Genomic DNA, 18,858 nt, shown 5'->3' with positions numbered 1-18,858 from the left:
AGGCATCCCTGGAATCTTCCGCTTCAGGCTCGGTCCCCTCCCCAATCACAATACAGGATGGTTTTCAGATAGTAGGAATGCGTGTGGTGTGACGGATCTCATCGGGTGGGGGCCTTGATCTACTGTAACTCCTTTGAAGAGGGGTGATTCTTTACAGCTGGGGCCATAAAGTACATCTGCAGGGCTACCTGATAGCCTGAGACCGGCCTGGACAATCGGACACAGAGGAAGAGGTGTGTCAGAGGGTGCGGTAGTGAATAGGGCGAAAGGGAGGTGTCGGGCGGGCACAGAGTGTGATTCTCAGGGAAGAGCAGCGCAGATGGGGGGAGGTTTATTGCCCATGCATAAGACAGAGAGCGGGGGTGACCAGTGCCTGGGGGAGATGCTTGCGAGGGTGGGGAGCCATGCTAAGGATCAACAGCGTGCAGAGAGTGGGTCTGGTCAAGGCATCTAAAATGGCTGCCGTGCACGACAAAAGTGTGGCATTTGAAAAAAGGCAAGATGGCGCAGACAATGTTTTTCAACACTTCCTGATTTCCTTCGAATCGAACGTTAACAGACGTTATCTCTCCCACACTACCGGTCCCCCTGGGCTTAAACGCCGAGATGGTAGGGACTGCATCCCGTGGAGATAGGCCGAGACGTCACTCAGCAGAAAAAAAAGTTTTACAAAAGTCTATAAACATACAATAAGGTAAAAGTCAATCATTCTTGTTTCCTTGTAGTACGCTCCCCAGTCCGCTTCCCGTTACGCTAACCGGGCGCACCCCACCAAAAAAAAACGATTTTTTTTTTTTTTGCCCCGCGGAGCCCTTTTAAAGCCTCCACATCAAACCTTTGGGGTCAGGGAGGATCTACTATGCCCCCTTATGGTCATTTGCCCCTTCGCTTTGGCCTCCTCTTGTCTCTCGATCCTACCGAGAGACAAGATGGCGGCTGCTCCGTACTGTTTGGAATGTTTACAGACACCGGAGAGCAAATCAGCTTCGCTTCGCAAAGCTCCGTAACGCGAAAAGTACGCAAAACGGAGCGCTACCCGGGACGCTGTCACATATATATATATTTTTTTTTAACGTTAATTTCTCAAAATCCACTGCAGCACATATATTGAGACCCAGCAAAGGCACATCGGGCTACCGGTCCCTACAATTTTGCCAAGTTTCATGCAAATCCATTCACCCGTTCGATTTTTTTTTTTTTGCCCCGCGGGGCCCTTTTAAAACCTCCACATCAAACCTAGGGGGTCAGGGAGGATCTACTATGCCCCCTTATGGTCATTTGCCCCTTTGCTTTGGCCTCCTCTTGTCTCTCGATCCTACCGAGAGACAAAATGGCGGCCGCTACGGACTGTTTGGAATGTTTACAGATGCCGGAGAACCAATCAGCTTCGCTTCGCAAAGCTCCGTAACGCGAAAAGTACGCGAAGCGGAGCGCTGCCCGGAGCGCTGTCACAGATATATATCTTTTTTTGAACGTTAATTTCTCAAAATCCACTGGAGCACATATATTGAGACCTAGCAAAGGCACATCGGGCTACCAGTCCCTACAATTTTGCCAAGTTTCGTGCAAATCCATTCAGCCGTTCGAGCTAAAAGTGAGTCCAACCGCCCTATGGAAATTAACATGGGAAAAACGCGTTTTGGGACCCCCCTTTTTTTCTCGGCCCCCCCTTGACGAGCCCCCCCCAAATTTTCAGGGGCTGCTCAGAAACAAAATGTTCCATTTTCCTGAACATTTCAGCCAATTCCGTCCACAAACGCCAAAGTTATTAGACATAGAATTTTCAAAAATCCCATAGAGAAAAAATCCTAATCCGCCAGTAGGTAATATATATATATATATATATATATATATATATATATATATATATATATATATATATATATATATATATATATATATATATATATATATATATATATATATATATATATATATTCATTCGTTATTCCTCATTCCGTAATATTATACCTCAAGTTTGAAGGTCCATGCTAGCCTTCAACAGTTTTTACAGGTTATTCAATTCACGTCATTCTATCACCTTAAATGACATAAAACAATCATAAGCTCTGTAAACTTTTCTCTATTGAACTGGTTAGTTAAGGTTAGTTAGAACTAGGATTTAACTCCACACTGAATCATACCTTCTAAACTGTATACAAAGTCCTTAAATGGGATTCTGTAAAACAAATGCCACAAAAGAAAGAGAACAGCAACATACAGAAATAGTTTTAAAGCACAATTGACTTGCTAGTCATGCCTGTTATCTAGGCCAAAAATATTATGAGCACTACAATATTTAGCTTGTTGTGATCAAATTAAAACACACAATGTTGATTATAAACATTTCAGGCTCTATGGCTAGAAATAGCAATGTTCGCCAAATGACCGTCTCAGCGGCTGGAAATAATCATGTTCTTTAATTGTAAACAATGCTGAAAAGCCTGAATCCTAATACTATGACCGATCAACTAAACTAGTCCTGACAACATGATTCCAGTTGTTGTTTTACAGGTTCCGAGATATCTCAATAAGTTTACCCGGTAAAGAATTGTGGGTACTTTCTTGCTGATTAAGTCTTACCCGATCGTATGCACCTTTTGTGTGTGTCCGGTAACCCTGGTAGCCCTGGTTCTCTTTTATTTTTTATTTTCACAGGAAGCCATCACGGGAGGTGCCGGAATGGGAAGAAGCTGGCGGGCGCTCCGAAGGAAGACCGGAGTCCGGAGCTCACGAAGGAGGTAAGAGGACGAGGGAGGGGGATTGGAGAAAGGAAGGTTAAGGAAATACTCGCCGTATTCTGGGTGAGATAGAAGCAGCTCTTGCGTCACTCTAGGAATCGTAGAGACGGCTGAATTTTGCTCCCAACGCTGGTGCGGCTGTCGGCTGAATCCTCGGACTGAAACGCTCATGAAAAAGCGTGTCAATGAAAGCAAAGCACCGTTTCTGTTCCAGGGTGCGTCTTTTATAGCCTAAGCGCTGCGTGCCCAGAACATTTGCATGCGCCTCACGTGGGGGTTTCTAAGCCGTTGGGCAGTTTACCCGTGTGAGGCAAGAAGCTGGTTTCTCGAGGGATGAAAGAGTACAAAAACAACAAACATTGCTAACTACCAATAACTCAAGGGAATACAATTTGTTTATCCATATTCTTGCCTCATCCCTTCCTTCTTTATTTGTCCATTTGCCCTGCTCTCCTTCTCCCTCTCCTCTACTTCCCCTCCATGTGAACTTCATGTACCCCTGGTCCCTCCCTTTTTACAATTCTGGTGTTTTGACCCATTAACTTTGGATCCCTTTTCAAGAACTTCATGTAGACTACAAACTGGTTCCAGCTGGCTGTAATTCTTACACTATCATATACCCCGGTAATCTATCCAAGAGCACCTCCAAGAAATTTAAACATAGGTTTCTCAAGTCTCACCCAGAAATGCTTATTTCCGACCCCTATTTCTGCACTAAAAAAGAGCGACCATTAGTGACTTTGGGCCAGATGTATCAAAGGGTTTTACTCTTTTTATATCTATGGAAAATGTGTCCATACATATGGCCCTTTATTGTCTACACATATAGACAAACTCAATGGAGGAAAGTGATTCACTCTCTGCTCCGGATCTCCACATCCACTAAATCCTCATTGACTAAGACTCTCGAAAGCTCCCTCAATCACTTGTAGAGCAGAGGCAACCATCTCTCTTTATAATAATGGGATTATTCTTTTCCAAGCATCTGAGCGCAACCATCAACTCCTAGATGAAATATTCTTACTTATCAAAAGATGTGACGAATAAAGATTCCTTCCTGACACGAGATCACCGTAACCTCACAGACATCCTTGATGTACCTCACCACCTCCCCTCACCTTTATGACTCTAGCCCTATATACTCCTCTCCCATCCTCCCCGGTCAGTCTTCTCACCATCATGCTTGAGTCTACCCACATTTGTTGTCATAATTCTCTGATCCCTCTCCATTCCTCCAGTGCTGAGATCACTGAAACACACACCCCTGTGGCCAACACCTGCACCCCATCTCTGTATCTGACTTCTGAACATACCCACAAAGTCTCCACTGATACTCCCACCAATCTACCTTTGGCCCAAAGTATGACACTTGCAAATGCAGAACCCCCAAATCTGACCAGCAACCTGGCTCATCTCTCCTCAGCACTCCCTAACAACCAACCATGGGACCTGTTCCTCTAGGTCATCAATCAGGACTCCGTAACTATCCCCTCCTTCCCTCATAGGGTTCTCCCCACCCAGCCACTCCCCAACTCCAGATACCCAAGCACTCCCTCTTTTCCAGGCCCTTTGACCCTCATCTCGCCCTCCTGTTCTGACACCACCCTTAGTTGCGAACTTACTGAGATCTCCCAGAAGCTTCATCAAATTAAGATAGACATAGATTGGCTATTATCTATCACCTTCGAGCTAACTAATTACTGTTGTCCCACCAGACCTCTTGGCAAGAATAGGCACTGCATTTTCCACTCCAACAACAATCTTTTTAGATGGAGATCTTCTCCCTCACTTAATGGGATCTCAACAACTTCAATGTTTCCCCATCTGTCGTAGAGAAAAGTTCCCAATTCCAGCACCTCTACCCGGCCTGCCAGGTGAAAGCAACTCTATCCGACAAGGATATCTATTCCCTCCTCCTCTCATGCAAAGCTATACACTATGACACCCCAAACAACTTTAGTCAAATTCAAACTAATCTGACAGATCCACATAGAGAACCTAGGACCAATACTGGACTAATAAACACTTCCAACCTTAAGAAGAGTCCCATCACTCATGATTCTTCTGATGTCACCATACCCCACCTGAGATGTATGCTACTCAATTAACGATCAGCATCTAAACACATGGCTGATATTTCTGACCTTATCCTTACACATGATCAAGACCTCATAGTTCTGACTGAAACATGGTTAAATGTCTACTCCACACCAACTCTTGATATTCCTTTGCTTCCTTCATAAGATGCCAATCAAACCAGAGGGACTTATTGCCTGTGTACCACACTAAAATCTCCCTGTGAAGCAAGCTCAAAAATCACTCTCACATTGTGTGAATACCTGGTCATTGATATCTTGAGTAAGGATAGACCTTTATGCAAACTACATGAATTTTACCATTTTCCAGGAGATAACCTACCATTAATTGAACAAATCATGGAAATCATCAAACCCAACTCCAGTCCCCACTGTGCCCAGATCTTCCTTGATGATTTCAATCTCCATTGGAACAACCCTTGCGACCAAGCAGTGATTAGCCTAAAAACCTTCATAACTGACCTAAACCTGGTAAAAATATGTGATAGACCTAGGGCCGTTTCTACCATTAGGCAAGACTAGGCCGCTGCCTAGGGCGGCAAAAGAGCTAGGGCGGCAAAAAGGGGATTTTTTCTTTAAATTTGAACCTACGAAAGTAAAGCTAGGTGCCCGCCGAGTCTTGCCTAATGGTAGTAACGGCCCTGCGCATCAGAAGCACCTCCCCCCGCGAACCCCTCTGCGGCCCTGCAGCCCCGGTGGAGCCGCAGAGCAGGGCCTGCTGAGCCCGCCACCTGCCCCATAGAGCCACCAGCCTCATCGAAGCCAAGAAGCTGTGTGCCAGCCTGAGAAGCCACCCTACTCCTACATCGTGCTGATCTTCATGGCCATCCAGAGCGACTCAGGCGGCGCCTGATGCTGAGCGAGATCTACCAGTTTCTGCAGGCGCGCTACCCCTTCTTCCGCGGTGCCTACCAGGGCTGGAAGAACTCGGTGCACCACAACCTCTCCCTCAACGAGTGCTTCTTCAAGCTGTCCAAGGGCCTGGGCCTGCCCTGCAAGGGCCACTACCAGCCTCCGAGTTCATGTTCGAGGAGGGTTCCTTAAGGCGATGGTCCAGCGGCTTTCGTCACAAGTGCCAGGCTCTGAAGCCCGCCAGGCGCCAAGTACTGCATGGTCAACCGCCAGAGTTTTAGGGCCTTCGACTCCCAGGTGCCCCTGGCCCCGCTGGGCAGCCACTCGGGTGGCTACGGCTCCGTACGCCTGGAAGGGCTCGGCGGCGGCGCCCAACACGTGCCCTCTAGCCCTGGCTCCAGCTACATGGCCTGCTGCCACTCCGGGGGTGGTGGGGGGTGGGTGGGGGGAGACAAACTGCCAGAGAGCGGCGGCAACAGTCGCCCCCTGCCCTATTCACCTGCCCTGGCCAGCGCAATGGACTGCCCCTCGCCTTATGCCAGCCCTGAGGTGCACTGTAGTTACTCGGGGGCCAGAGCCTACATGAAGCAGCAGCCCTTGCCGCCTAGTGGCGCTCCTGCAACAGGGGTGCACTCAGGGGTGGCCTGCGCCAGAACACAAGGGATGAGCTCTCAGGTGAGCGCTGTCGTTAGCTAAGCGGGTTACAGCTGGAGGTGGGGGGAGGAATCTTGTTTAGAAATTGAGTTTTGCACAATGTTTTTTTTATCTACGGGGTCTCATCTTTAGCAACCAGACTATGGTGCACAGTGCGTGCCATAGAACTTCTTTGCGCATGCATTCATTATCTTGTTAATTCACACATCCATGTATTAATTCCTGTGCACATTTGTTAATGCATTCACAACATAGCCATTCAATCACTTCTTGTTTAAACAATTATGTTTCCATGAACTAATTTATCTGCAAAGTTTATTCTTCACTTCTAACATTCCTCTGTTCACTCACAGAATAATCCATCTATCCAGTCATTCATGGATCCATCTAATCATTCATCGATTTCTATCATGAAAAATTCAGCTAATTTCTTTACCGTGTGACCTGCTCGCATATACATTTGTATCCTTTGATTCTAAACGAATATTAAATTATTTTAAATACTTCGATTCCGTATATAGTGAAAAGCAGACCTTTTGTACCCACTAGCATCGGAGTTCCACATGCCAACAGGTAGATCCCGCTTCCCGTTTCATCAACAGTGTGGTCCTGGTGATACCCATTTATAATCCCAGTATCCCTGTTTCTTCATACGCCAAACTGCTGAGCTCTTAAAATACTCCTCACATGCATCATGTTGTGTAAAAATGGGCTTTTACAAGAAACGGAAAATTTGCTTCTTTATAGTAGTCTGGTGTGTTACAGAGAGCGGAAGCGGTAAAATCGCGGCTGCTGAGCAGGAGACCACGATTTGTAATCCCGGCTCCTTATTTAGCCAAATGTGTGGCACCCCAAACAATGGTAGATGTTAACTATTTCAGGTGCCTCAGTGAGAGAAAAACAAGCGTTGGCAACCCACTAGGTCTGGCCTTGGAAGATGGTGCAAGTTACTATTTTTGTTGTTTCTGGTTTTGAAAATGAGGTGTATTTTACGCCTCAGTGGTATTTAAACACAAGGTTCTATTGTGCATCCGTGAACATAGTTCTGTGAGTGTATGGCTAACGTAACGGTCTAGTCTGGGCCTTTCGTTGAGGTTGTTTGCAGGACTGACTGTTGTGATTGTGTTTCCCTGATAATAAATGAGAGTAACATAAAAGGGTTCGACAGTAGAGGGTAAGCCTCTCTAGCCTGGACGATATGGGGAGAGAGTTATGGTAGTAAAAGGGCGGGGGGCGACATTTTTCAATTCTCGCCTAGGGCGGCAAAATACCTAGAAACGGCCCTCGATAGTCCTACCCATAACTGAAGAGCAATCGCAGATCTAGGCGATGCCAGAAACCAACCTAAAAAAAAGTTTTAACTGGTTAAATCGCAATCTAACAGGCCACACATCCATCTATTTGGGTCTAACATGCAAACGAACTGTGAAGAACTTGCCACCTTATTTCTTGGAAAGATTACAAAGAATGAAAGTGACTTACAACCTGCAATGGATCACCTCCCAGTGCTTTCACACATCAACCCTCCCCCACCCGTGGCGCTGGAGCGTCCAGGCTTCACCCTAAAAAATAAAACCTCATGGAGGTCATTCACATAGGTTGATGAAACTATCATTTTAAAAATCCTATCAATACTGAAAACTTACAATCACTTCAGCATTCTGCTTCTGTCAAATCTCTTTAGGGAGATTAAAACCTCTCTTCTCCCACTCAGGAAGACAATCGTAAATTCTTCATTACTTCAAGGTACCATACCAGACTGCCTCAAAGCTGAACATATATCTCCCATTCTTTAAAAAACGCATGGCAGATCACACTTACCTAAATAGGTTCCGTCCTATCTATCACATCCTAAGGCTTTCAAAGCTCCTTGATAAATGTGTCCATACCCAATTATGCAATCAAATAGATAATTTCCATCTCTTAGACCAATACCAATCTGGCTTCCGTCAGGGCCACAACACTGAATCAGCCATTACTCACATAGTTGATGACGCACTGTAAATGCTTGATCATAATAAATCCTGCCTTCTAATCCTCCTCGACCTCTCATCAGCATTTGATACATGACAGCCTCCTTGACTTATTGGAATGCAGGAGGAGATTTTCTGCCATTTCCTTGACTGGTTCGCCTCTTCCATCCACAATAGACCCCAAAGAATAAACATTAACCATCCCATATCTAAACCCACACCTGTCACATTAAGGGCCATATGTAGGTAGCTTAAAACCGTTTGGTAACGGACGAAAATCGGTAAATTTGCCGTTACCGACCAGTATTTAGCTTTTTCTAATGTAGGTGGCTTGATTTTAGGATTCGGTAAATTACCGATTCCTTAAAATACCGAATCAGTAAACTACTGAATGCTAAAATCCTATGTAGGGAGCACTCAAGTGAGTGCATTTTTGATTTAAGGATTCGTTATTTACCACCAACTACAAGTTGGTGGTACATATCGAAAGCCTTTAAAAAAGCAATTTTGTGGTTTTTTAAAAGTGTCATGTGGCAGACATACATGCCCTTAGGGCATGTATGTGTGCTACATGTGCACACATGCACAATTCAGGGTTGCAACAGGGTGTCAATGTGACACCCTGCCACTCTTGAATATGTTCCCCTTAATACCGATTCGGTATTTACCGAATTGGTAATGGTGAATGGCTTCTCATTAATTCCTACCGGCCCATAGGAATGAATGGGAATTACCGAATCTGTAAATACCAATTCTTAAATACAGAATATTACCGATTCGGTAAAATGTACAGAATTTTTACCTACATACTATTTACCGATTCTTAAATACCGAATAGGTAAAATTCGGTATTTAAGAATCGGTAAATAGAGATTACCTACATATGGCGCAAGATCTCTTAACGCAACTCTACAAACAATTCAGAATTGGTTGACCTGCACCCTCTTCATAGTAAATACTCTAGAAACAGAATACCTTTTAATTGCCCTCAATTGCACTGAAACATCTAACAGCCCTCAATTGCATTCCACATGTTATTTACTCCACAAAATCTCTCGGAATAATGCTCGACAAGAACTTGAACATGCAGGAACACATCAGCTCAGCTACAAGAGCAGCTAACTTCCAAAGGAGCATTTTAACGAAAATTAAACCTTTTCTCCCCTTCGAGGACTTCAAGTCAGTTGTTCAAGCCCTAGTAATCTCCAGGCTGGACTATATAATATATAACACTTTTGGGCCTTCCAAGATCAAAGATGTTCCCCCTTCGGGCCTCCCTTCACTCAGCTGCTAGGCTCATTACTGGATTCAAATGCTACAACCACGTCACACTGGATCTGGGAACTCTAAACTGGCTCCCTCTGGAGGCAAGAATTCAACAAAAAATTGCCTGCATTACACACAAAGCCTTACACTCCAACACCCTGATGTACAATGCACAAACAATTGAGCTATTGGGCAGAGCTCGATCCTCAAGAAGCACTTCATCCTTACTATTGAAGCCACTGAAATTTAAGAAGAAGAAAACTTACAATCAGGCCTTCTCTGGCACTGCCCCAAGATTATGGAAGTCCCTACCTTCTGAAATCCTAGTTAATCCTTCACTGGCATCATTCAAAAAACAAGTGAAATTGTTATTGATGAACATATACCGACTAGCTCACAGGCCCTCTACTCATCGGCATTGACATTTCACACTGGCTATACTTGTGATATGTTGCTCTGCACCATAGTTGGGTATGTTTCTCTATGTTTCTTTATGTGGGACTAGAGGTAGATCTTCAACCCGCCCGTACCTATACTTCATGTTCTATTATTTTACCTGTTATTATTGCTTATCATCGTCTACTTTGCTTGTTTTCTCTTACCTTGTTCATGCAGGACATGCTTGCACTCTATAAACTCTTAAAATAAAACGAAATAAAATAAATAAATAGGAATTGTTCCTGTGAGCTCCTCTTCAAGCAAACTAAAGTTCACGAGCAAAATGCACTTACAGCCTCTCTCTAGTGCTCCAGAAACATATTACAAAGAATACTCTTTCTTTGAGAGAGTTGAGGCCTTGTTGGGATTTTCTTCTTCACTGCACAAAACTGGTTGAGTTGAGTTGTTCCAAGATAAGTCCATTCAGGGCTTTTTCCACTCGCCGCCTTCTTCCACTCGCCGCCGTTGTAAAGATGCACGATACACAGGTGAAGTACAAAATGAATCTTCTTTATTTCAGGATAGATCATGCAAGTCAGCCTGCTTTCTTAAGCTCCAACTCTCTCTGCCGACCGCTACTGTTCAAAGCAATACATTCTTCTCTTCAACCTTTCACAGGAAAGGTTCCACAACAAATGGAACATAAGGGAAACTGTGGGAGTTCTTTACAATGACAGACGCAGGAGAAAAGCAGAATACCACACCACTTTGTCAGTCAGCGAATCAAATTCCTTTAGTTCAGATGCAAAGAGTATAAAAACAATACATAGTAGGCCCAGAATGCTCTCTGTTGCTCTAGTATAATAGATTTCAGTTTATGATTCGCCTTAGCCTGCAGTTCTTTCATGTACAAGTCGGATAAGGATTTTTTTTGCAGTCAAGTTCTCTTTTTAGATTACTGGCTAATAGCTTCTCAAACTTGCTTAGGTGTTACCAGGTATAATAGTGCCCCCTCCACAGACCACTCCAATTGAACTGATTGCTGAACAGCGACCTAAAACCCAACCCTGAGTTGTTCCTTGTAACTGTTTCTAATGTCCTAAGTAGTCCAGTAATGAGGGAACCCAGTTGCAGGACCTACCACAGGACTTACCAAGTCGGTTTGTTGTCAAAATTCTGTTGAAGATTGACATTACACATTGAAAGAATTTGCTAATCCAAAATGTGGGATGCTATTCACCTTAGATAACTAGCTCAATAATGGAGGCTTCTTCCTAAAACAGTATACATGGCTGGCCAGGCCTTTTTACTCCACCAGGCATTTTCCTGATGGGTTGGTTCCCTTAGAAGCCGATATTGAAAGCTCAGAGCCATGCCTGCTGACTCTTTCACTTTCTTAAGCTTCTGTGGTTAACCAGCAGGCACTTGGGAGGCTTCAAGGGGGAGAAAAAGAGAGGGAGGGAAGGAAGGGGGCATTAGAGAGAAAACGGAAAGAGAAGATAGAAGTAGAGAAAGAGAACAGATGGGTGGATGCAAAGAGAGCCTGGCTTGCTTTTAGTTTCCCAGGCCACCCTGACATTGTAAGTTCATACTGCCTTCTGTCTAAGCAGGATTAGAATTGCTTGACATTGGTACGACTTTAACATCAACACACAGTTCCATTTTATACCAATCTCGTGACAGCGGGTTATTGATTCTTAGATCATTTACATTGTTTACATTGTTATAAATGATATTCCTCTTCAGATACTTAAGCAGTCTGACTTGAACAATGTTTTCCGCTAAAGTTTAATATTAATGAAAATGCAACTGTTTTTTCAGGTCTCAAGGTTATTCTGAGATACTCTTTCAACAGGTATTCACACCATTGATTTCATCTTGAAGCACAGCCATAATACAATGGCGCACATCACTCGTACAGCATTTGTAATAGTCTCAGAAGCAATTATATTTGCAGTATAAAAGTACTCTTTTTTGCGGATTCATTTTCAGATACATAGCAGGTAGAATATAATTCTTGCTGATGAACAGTCACAGTTTACAATTACTCGCACAGAGATGTCCATATATAGTATAACCAGGGCATAAGTAAAAGATAATAGTGGGCATAATTTAATACTCAGCATCATTTGTTTTGTTTTAATCTTTGCAAGAAAAAATTAGAATAGATTAATACTGTGGCGCAAGTTCAATTTTAAATGTAGCAGTCACCTCGAGAAACATATCTCTCGAAGATGTTACATATTCACAGAACCTGTTCATCTTAGTTAGACTTCACTGCGATTAAGATAATGTACTTTGATAGCAATACAGCTAGATAGTAGCCATATTTGTGGTTACTATTGTGAGCAAACACTAGTCCATAGAATACATGGTACATCTAAAGATATATTCAGCACTTTATTTAATATGATATTCTAATAATTTATTTTGGGGATAGCAGAACACAAAATACATAATTTTCAAATATAATTTTCTAAAAAAAAAACGACTTTATGAACAACATTTTCATTTGTTTGTACAATGCCGGTTATAATCAGATTCAGCAATTGTTAAACATGTCAGCCTTAGGTGATCTACCCCAAACCTTTGTGCCTCACTATTCCTGTTTTTGCTGAATTTGTTTCTGTTGGCCTTAGGACTCGGTGCCTTTTACCACTGCTCACTAGTGCTATAGTGCGTGTGCTCTCTCCTTTAAACATGCTGAAACTGGCTTACACCCAATTGGCACATTTAATTTACTTGTAAGCTCCTAGTAAAGTGGTACTACCTGAACTCAGGGCCTGTAAATTAAATGCTATAAGTGGGTCTGCAGTACGCATTGTGCCACCCACTTAAGTAGCCATTTAAACATGTCTCAGGCCTTGCAGCTTCTGTGAAAAAATTTAAACTGCCATTTTGACATGGCAAGATAAACCTTTTACCAGGTCTAAACCTTCATTTTTAATATATAATAGTCACCCCTAGGGTAGACCCTGACCAGCCCAGAGAGCAGGGTTTGTCTATGTAAAATGTTTGGCACAAGCTTTTAAGTTTTACATATCCTAACAGTGAAAAACTCTAAAATTCATTTTTCACGAATGTAAGGCATAGCTCTACCATAGGATAATACTGGGATACCTTATTACATTCATTAAGTGATAACCTTCAATTGGGAGCAGGTAGGAATGTCGGGTTTGTTGTCTTAAGAACTGCAATTTAAAACCCTCTTTAATGATAACGTTATTTTAAGTCACAATTCTGAAAGTGTCACTTTTAGAAAATTGGCATTTTTTATTTGCCCTAACCATTTGGTGTCTGTAACCTAGGTCACATGACTTTGAGTAGTGGCCAGTTAGTCTTGGTGTAGTGCTCCCAGACAGTAAAACAAAAGGGGAATAATTGTTGGCAGGAAGGGCCATCTCTGCCAGTATGGGGTTGGAGGAGCTGTCACCTACCACTCTAGCACATCACAAAAGCCCTGATTCAGCCTCAGCACACTTGCAAAGAGTTTCACATTAGTCATTTGTGTCCCCCCACAAGCTAGGGCCAGGGCAGGGAGGCAGGGAATTCCAGACACCTCTGTAGGGGGAAGACTCTAGAGGATTCTCCCTCTTCATAGCGAAGCCAGGTATTAGTAGGGGACCCTCAGATCCAACTATCCAGTACACTTCTGGATCTGTGGAAGACTCAGAAGGACTGCTATGCTGCTGCAAGGAGAGTTACCCTGTTGTCCTGCTACTTTGCGGCCTTGCGGCCTGAATGAAAAAGACTGGATCTGCATGTTGAACTCACCAGAGTGACTCTAAGGTCTAGTTGGCTGACCTACTGATCAGAGCTTCAGTGACAGAATTGACTCCAACAATCTTGACCCCTGCTCCTGAACTCTGCCTGAGGTGAGTACTCACCCCCATAAATGGTGCCCCTTCAGTCATGTACCCTTGGAAGTGGGGCTAAAGATGCTGTGCCAGCCTAGCTGTGGTCCGTACCAGAACCGACGCAGTGTGATACCACCCCAATGCAGATTTTTGCAGTGCCATATTGAAACTGATGCAGCATGATGCATCCCTGATGCAAGCTTGTCACAGCCCTCACACTCATCAGAACCATCATTGCGCAACACATTCTCAATCCGGACCTTGTAGCTCCTCATCGGACCAATCTTAGAGTGATGTAGCCTCAATGCAAGCCTGCATCGCTGTCCTTGCAGCTCATCTGAAATGCTGCTGTACAACACATCCTTAATGCAAGACTCACAATGCTCTTTAAGATTGACAGAGTGCAGGCCAATACTTAGCAACCAAGACTTAAGGTACATTTCTCAACAGGACTAACTTGGTCCCTGCATCTGGCCTTTACGCTATCATGGTCTGCTTGAGCTTGAGACTTCATCTTGGTCCGGTGTGAGCAGATTACCACAGTTGGCACAGTGTGCTCCTCAGCACTATTTTTACCTAAACCTTTAAAACTGCATGTCTCTTGTTCTACTGATTAGATGTTTGCTTTTTCAGCAACTAAATAGTATGTTTTTTTTAAATATAACTTTACTTGCATTTAAGAATCACATAGACTGTATTTTCACAGGAATTTACTGAAGGGAAATCAGTACACCCTCTCCCAACCCTCCCCCGAACAACTGTAAATAGATAAGAGCAGCATCACCAACAAGTTTCAAGTTATCCAAGAAGCAGAAAGGAGGGGATGGCCACAATATATCCCATTCCTCAAATGGAAACATGAAAAACAAAAATATTACATAGGAAACCCAGCAATGGCAATAAACAGAGCATGCAAAAACCCCTTCTCCATCCTGTCCATGAACCCTCTGACAATTTTGAACAAAATAACTCCCCCATCCTCCCCCCTACCTCCGTGTCGGGTCATTATATCAATGAAAATGCAAAGTGTACAGATGTGTCCCAGGCCTCCCAATGTGCTTTTGATCGTTCCCCATCATCTATCATCCCTCAGTCAGTTCTCCAGGGCCAACTGGGTTCCCATCTCACCCGCAGCATCCCGCATCCCCGGTGCCCGTGGGTCCCTTAACTCAAACAACATATAGGACCATGCCTGAAGTTCATCTTCAAGATTTTCATTCTTCCGGACATATTTCATCCGTACCACCTCTGCAGTCACCCATTCACACACGTCTCCTCAGCTCATGGGGGCAGAGGTCGAATTCACGATAAGGCGATGCAATAAGTATGGTTCCCTACAATTCAGGTATGGATTTGTATATATCAGTGGGGGACACCTTTTTCTATACCTATCAGGACTTCGTTCAGGGTTATATCAAGCTGGATAATAGGCCAATAATTTTGAATATTTGGATCTACCAAGGGGGTACAGCTAGGATTAAAAATACTGGAAAAATAGGCCACCCATTCCTCACAGCTCACATTGGTTAAAAGTTCTGGGACAGATTCAATTTTATGGCATTTAGAATTCACTATGTCCCAGAATAGCTTATTATTTGAGGTTTCAGCAGCAAGTGCGAGATTGTCCCTCACCTCTTGTTGGAGCTCCTTCTTCCTTCGTTTTAGATTAAAATTATATTCTACTCTAAGCGCGCAAACTGCTGCACTACCCCTTGGTTTAATCGAGAGTGCTATTTTCAAGCGTTTCAGAGAGACAGTACAAGAGTGATCAAACCATCCCCTGGCCTGTGTTTGTTTCCTGGAAGACGTCACGGTCAATAAATCAGTGAAGCATGCATTGAACTTAAGGAAATTGGACAAGATCTTACAAGGTTCGGTCCCCACTAATAAGCTGTCGTCTATTTCATTGCCACATGCCTATATGATTTTTTGGGACATTTCACAGGAGTTGGCGCCTCTCCATTTTATTCTTGTACCATTGGGGCGTGACGGAATGATGTTATTTATAACAGTACATGATTCAACTGTCTTACGCCCCCATATATACATACGCATTATGATTGAATTATGATCACTCATTGACAGATCAACAACCTGCGGGATAGAACATAGGTTCGCACTGTTAGTAGAGACTATAACATGGTCAGCAAAACATCCTGATCATCCCTATGGTGCAACCAGAGTAACTTTGAATGATGCCCTATATTGGTGCTTCTTTTAACTTTCACCGGTAGGTTATTTTTTAATAGGATTAGCAGTCCCCCCTTTGCTCTTAAAGAGGAAGAAGGTATTGCGGGTAAATTATATGCAGTAAACCCGTCAAAATAAACATTTTCAGTACTCCAGGTTTCCTGCAAACAAACTATATCAAATGAACTAATGAACTCCTTCCATCCTAACTCATCAGACTTTCTTGCAATTCCGGCTATATTTCAACTAACAATAGAGCAACCCTCGACCAAAGAGGCTCCCTGAGGTGATACAGATGGAGAGGTTCCTTGACAAATAGGGACACTGATGGCAACTTCACCTATTACCTCTATACTGTCAGCTAGTAAAACTCTGCTAGATGTATTTGCTATATTATAGGACCATTACTCATATCAATATTATCCCCCATTTGAAAGGTTTCGTATTTTCCCCGGTGTGTAAGTAAAATATTGTCACTTATTGGACAGTTAGACGTAGTGGTGGCATCAGAAACTTTAGTGGGGCACCTTCCTACTGGTGGACCTACGTCCATAGGCCTTGTAACTCCCACCCCCCTTTCGGGTGTGCTAGCTGCATCCAGTCAATGATTACAATCTAAAGTACTGAGTAATTGAAATCTATTGGATGTAGGCAGACCAGAATATATCTGGGGACTGGATACTGTAGTAGATCTAATTAAACTAGTATTCCTGCCCCCTAACAATGTATAATTTAGATGTCTATAAAAATAACCAAGGGGATAGAGCGAGACAATGCGTTCGGTATGCAGGCTTGTAGCTGCTCTTTCGAGGGACGTTCAAGTCCAGGACGGGTTCTTAAAGTTGATGATAATACAGTCCCCATGCAGAGTCTTTCATGAGGGTCCTATCCAGTTCACCCTTCTAGTAAAAAGTACCTGGTCCGCATTACCCACTGGGAAATCACATTTTTGGTGCAACCAGTGCACCACCTTATTTTTTAGGGTGTCGTAACTTTCTTTTTGTTCCGGTTCTAGAGGTGGTACATTAACCATAAATGCCACGTAAGGACTACATTCTGGCGGTAGGTTAGTGACTCAATTAATAGGGTGACACTCAAATGATTTTGTTCCGAGACAAGAACGATACTAGTTCTGAAATGAACTTCAAAAGTTAGCTCTACAAAGTTATTAAGTAGCTGGACAAACTTAACCAAAAATGCAATACAGTAAAAACTGTAATCCTTTGCTTTGGAAAGAATGATCAATTTTCTGCCGCTAATTAGTGACTGGGTGTTATTACCATGCCCTGTGCTTCGACTTCTCTAGCCATAAATGTAGGTGTTAAATTTGACATTAACCTAATCTTCCTATCCCTCAAATAGCTGCTGCTGCTGGAACTTTGGAACTTGTTTCTCAGTGAACAAGGCCCTAAAAAGGTTCTTTGGATTTTTCCCACTAGAAGCCAGGAACAACACAGCTCATACCTTGATCCCTTCCAGAATTGACTATTATAGCAGTTTTTATCTTGGTGCATCTAAATTCCTGAAGCATCAGGTCATGCAAACCTCTGCGGCTTGTCTAGTTCTTAAGCTTCTTTGCAGGGTCTCCTCCTCTAAAATTCTAAGGGAACTTAATTGACTCCCGTAGAAAAGTGCATTTAATTGCTTACTTTAGTATTTAGAGCCCTTTACCAGACTGGCCCCAAATTACTCTTAAAGCATTTCACACTAATCGTCCCTTCTAAAGTTCTGAGATAGAAAATTGCCAGGCTTTTTGCAATTCCAAAATTCAGGATGAAGACTAGAGGAAGCAGTTCATTCGTCGTGTTTGATGTCAAGGCCTGGATTCCTGAGATATGCTGAAACTGACATTCTCCAAGCTCAAGTCAATGAAAGGAAGTTCCTCGGGGATAATCTGGCATTTCTAAAGGACCATCACCTCCTTTGGCCTTTTGGGCCAGTAGGAGAGATGCACCACCAATTCTTAGAGCAGAAATTAGCAGAAAATCAATCTGGAAATTGTTACAATTTGCCTGTTATCGTCAGCAGCAAGAATCAGAAAATGTCTTCAGCGGAGCATAGGCCCATCCTTCTTTTTGCATGCAGTTCCTGAAGAAAAGTGTTGCCCACCTGTACTTATGTGCATTAATGCTAGATTAAATAAATAATTTGGAGGTAAACTTCGACTCCCACTTTTTCAGCAGTGATGTCACACAGCATGTAGGTAGACCATGTCTAAGAATGGCAATCTTGGAATTCCCAAGATTACAAGGTACATGGAGTCAGAAGCTCTCAGTCCAGTGTACTGTGCTGAGGGGGCCTCCTAGAGCTTGGACAGCCCCCCTGCACTGCAGTGGCTATGCGGGCATATGTAATGTCACTGCCCAAGACTGTAAAATGCTTCTTTGCCTGTGCAGATACTCAAGCTTCCAGGACCATAAAACATCTAAGAATAAATATGAATTTGCAATGTCAGCATGGACACCAAACGTTACAGACTCGGACCCAACAACGAAATGGCAGAAAATTAAACCACAGAGGCCAACTAGGGAACTGATAAGAGAGAGCAAACTCAAACAAATATGTATGGACATGAAAATGACTGCACAATCAATCAATCAATCAGTGTTTTGTAAAGCAAACTGCTCACCTGATGTGCCTGAGGGGTGTAATTCCGTTGGTGTAATTCGAAGATCCAGGTCTTGAGGATTTTCCTGAATTGGTCCAGTGTTGGGCTTCGCCGTATGTGGAGGGGTAGCTTGTTCCATGACTTGGCTGTAAGGTAGGAGAAGGATCTCCCACCCAATCTGTTCCTGCAGACGTGTGGGACAGTGGCTAGGGAGGGGTTGGCTGATCATAGGTTTCTCTTTGG

At 43.4% G+C, this 18,858-nt stretch overlaps 1 pseudogene; it reads left to right on the top strand.

Annotated features, from left to right (window-relative positions):
* LOC144820315 (uncharacterized) overlaps window positions 1-17,492 on the top strand; it is a 64,799-nt pseudogene extending 47,307 nt beyond the window's left edge.
* The last annotated feature ends 1,366 nt before the right edge of the window (window positions 17,493-18,858 follow it).

The sequence above is a fragment of the Lissotriton helveticus genome, chromosome 2_1 (assembly GCF_964261635.1).
Source record: "Lissotriton helveticus chromosome 2_1, aLisHel1.1, whole genome shotgun sequence".
Taxonomy (NCBI): Eukaryota; Metazoa; Chordata; class Amphibia; order Caudata; family Salamandridae; genus Lissotriton; species Lissotriton helveticus.
This window is presented reverse-complemented; position numbering and strand designations above follow the sequence as displayed.